This window comes from Salvelinus sp. IW2-2015, unplaced genomic scaffold (assembly GCF_002910315.2).
Source record: "Salvelinus sp. IW2-2015 unplaced genomic scaffold, ASM291031v2 Un_scaffold3092, whole genome shotgun sequence".
Taxonomy (NCBI): domain Eukaryota; kingdom Metazoa; phylum Chordata; class Actinopteri; order Salmoniformes; family Salmonidae; genus Salvelinus; species Salvelinus sp. IW2-2015.
Genome location: NW_019944383.1, coordinates 13,875 through 17,688, shown reverse-complemented (window position 1 = coordinate 17,688; position 3,814 = coordinate 13,875).

Genomic DNA, 3,814 nt, shown 5'->3' with positions numbered 1-3,814 from the left:
GACACACACACAGAAAACTTTAAACCGTTGACTATCAAATAATAAAATCTACAAGACACAGGTACAGACAGACAGCTCACGCGTCTACCGCCAAAGAGGTAACGTCTACTTGATACATCAGAATTATTTAGATGAGACAGAAATCCTTCCTACTCAGCAGAATGAAAAAGAGTGTCTCTCTCTCTCTCTCTCTCTCTCTCTCTCTCTCTCGCTCTCTCTCTCTCTCTCTCTCTCTCTCTCTCTCTCTCTCTCCTCTCTCTCTCTCTCTCTCTCTCTCTCTCTCTCTCTCTCTCCTACACACACAGCAGTCATCCATCACTAGGATCTACTAATAGCAGACCCTCGACTCCCCCCCTCCCCTCCTCTCCTCCCTCCCTCCCTCCTCACACAACCACCTCCCTTCAGAACCCTGCCTGAACTCTCTCATCTCTCCTCTCAAATCAAATTGATTTATATAGCCCTTCTTACATCAGCTGATACTCAAAACCTAGGAAGAAACCTAGAGAGGAACCAGACTATGAGGGGTGGCCAGTCCTCTTCTGGCTGTGCTGGGTGGAGATTATAACAGAACATGGCCAAGATGTTCAAATGTTCATAAATGACCAGCATGGGTCAAATATAATAATCACAGTAGTTGTCGAGGGTGCAACAAGTCAGCACCTCAGGAGGAAATGTCAGTTGGCTTTTCATAGCCGATCATTAAGAGTATCTCTACCGCTCCTGCTGCCTCTAGAGAGTTGAAAACACCAGGTCTGGGACAGGTAGAACGTCCGGTGAACAGGTCAGGGATAGCCGCGGCGCAGAACAGTTGAAACTGGAAGCAGCAGCAGCAGCACGGCCAGGTGGACTGGGGACAGCAAGGAGTCATCATGCCAGGTAGTCCTGAGGCATGGTCCTAGGGCTCAGGTCCTCCGAGAGAGAGAGAGAAAGAAAGAGAGAAAGAGAGAATTAGTGAGCATACTTAAATTCACACAGGACACCGGATCAGACAGGAGAAGTACTCCAGATATAACAGACTGACCCTAGCTTCTTTGGGATAGGGGGCAGCATTTTCACTTTTGGATGAATTGGTGCCCAAATTGAACGGCCTCCTACTCTGTCCCAGATGATAATATATGCATATTAGTATTACTATTGGATAGAAAACACTCTGAAGTTTTTAAAGCCGTTTGATTTATGTCTGTGAGAAAACGTAACTCATTTGGCAGGCAAACTTCCAAACAGGAAGTGAAAAATCTGAAATGGGTAGATGTGAAAGTCATCGCCTATTCAAATCTCTGTAATTTATGGATCTGTATGCACTTCATACGCCATCCACTAGATGTCAACGCTCGGTAGAACGTGGAATGAAGCCTCGAGTGTGATGTGGGCCAGATGGGAGCTATTTGAGTGACTGGTCTGGCAGAGTTCCAGTTCTTGGCCACGCACGCTAGCCATGTGATGTCCATGTGTGCCATGAGTTATACAGACATGAAGAAATGCTCCGGTTGGGACGTTATTGGATATATATGAAAACAACATCCTAAAGATTGATTCTCTACTAATGTTGACCAGTTTATTCGACTTGTAATATAACTTTTTGAAGATTTCATCGGACGTTTGCCTTCAATGCACCAGTGTTTGGACACGTGTACTACACATGCTAGATAAATTTGCTAATATGACATAAGTAATGGACGTCGAACAAAAAAAACGATTTATTGTGGAAATAGGATTCCTGGCATTGCATTCTGATGAAGATATTCAAAGGTAAGGGAATATTTATGATGTAATTTCGTATTTCTGTTGACTCCAACATGGCGGAGAAATGTTATTTATATTTGAGCGCCGTCTCAGATTATTGCATGGTGTGCTTTTTACTAAAGTTGTTTTTAAATCTGACACAGTGGTTGCATTAAGAACCAGTGTATGTTTAATTATATGTAAAACATGTATCTTTCATCAAAGTTTATGATGAGTATTTATGTTCGATGACGGGGCTCTTTAAAATTTCTCCGGATATTTTGGAGCCATTTCTGAACATGGCACCAATGTAAACCAAGATTTGTGGCTATAAATATGCACATTATCGAACAAAACATAAATGTATTGAGTAACATGATGTCATATGAGTGTCATCTGATGAAGATGTTCAAAGGTTAGTGATTAATTTTATCTCTATTTCTGGGTTTTGTGAAAGCTATCTTTGCTGGGAAAAATGGCTGTGTGTTTTTTGGATTTGGTGGTGAGCTAACATAAATATAGGTTGTGTTTTCGCTGTAAAACATTTTAAAATCGGACATGTTGGCTGGATTCACAAGATGTGTATCTTTCATTTGCTGTATTGGACTTGTTAATGTGTGAAAGTGAAATACTTCAAAAAAATATTTTTGAATTTCGCGCTCTGCCTTTTCAGCGGATGTGGGGGGGGGTTCCGCTAGCGGGAACGTCTGTCCTAGAAAGGCTAGCACCCCAACAATAAACTACTGCAGCATAAATACTGGAGGCTGAGACGGAGGAGACACTGTGGCCCAATCCGATGATACCTCCCCGGACAGGGCCAAACAGGCAGGATATAACCCACCCCTTTGCGAAAGCACAGCCCACACCCCACTAAGAGGGATATCTTCAACACACCAACTTACCATCCTGAGACAAGGCCAAGTATAGGCCCACAAAGATCTCCGCCACGGCACAACCCAAGGGGGGCACCAACCCAGACAGGAAGATCACGTCAGTGACTCAACCCACTCAAGTGACGCACCTCTCCTAGGGACGGCATGGAAGAGCACCAGTAAGCCAGTGACTCAGCCCCTGTAATAGGGTTAGAGGCAAAGAATGCCCAGTGGAGAGAGGGGAACCGGCCAGGCAGAGACAGCAAGGGTGGTTCGTTGCTCCAGAGCCTTTCCGTTCACCTTTACACTCCTGGGCCAGACTCAATCATTATACCTACTGAAGAAATGAGTCTTCAGTAAAGACGTAAAGGTTGAGACCGAGTCTGCGTCTCTCACATGGGTAGGCAGACCATTCCATAAAAATGTAGCTCTATAGGAGAAAGCCCTGCCTCCAGCTGTTTGCTTAGAAATTCTAGGGACAATTAGGAGGCTGTGTGCTTCTGACCGTAGCGTACGGTAGGTATGTACGGCAGGCCAAATCGGAAGGATAGGTAGGAGCAAGCCCATGTAATGCTTTGTAGGTTAGCAGTAAAACCTTGAAATCAGCACTTGCCTTAAAAGGAAGCCAGTGTAGGGAGGCTAGCACTGGAGTAATATGATCAAATTTTTGGGTTCTAGTCAGGATTCTAGCAGCCGTATTTAGCACTAACTGACGTTTATTTAGTGCTTTATCCGGGTAGCTGGAAAGTAGAGCAGTGCAGTAATCTAACCTAGAAGTAACAAAAGCATGGATTAATTTTTCTGCATCATTTTTGGACAGAAAGTTTCTGATTTTTGCAATGTTACGTAGATGGAAAAAGCTGTTCTTGAAACAGTCTTGATATGTTCATCAAAGAGAGATCAGGGTCCAGAGTAACGTCGAGGTCCTTCACAGTTTTATTTGAGACGACTGTACAACCTCAAGATTAATTGTCAGATTCAACAGAAGATTCTATTTGTTTCTTGGGACCTAGAACAAGCTCTCTGTTTTGTCCGAGTTTAAAAGTAGAAAGTTTGCAGCCATCCATCTTCCTTATGTCTGAAACACAGGCTTCTAGCGAGGGCAATTTGGGGCTTCACCATGTTTCATTGAAATCTACAGCTGTGTGTCATCCGCATAGCAGTGAAAGTTACATTATGTTTTTCGAATGACATCCCCAAGAGGTAAAATATATAGTGAA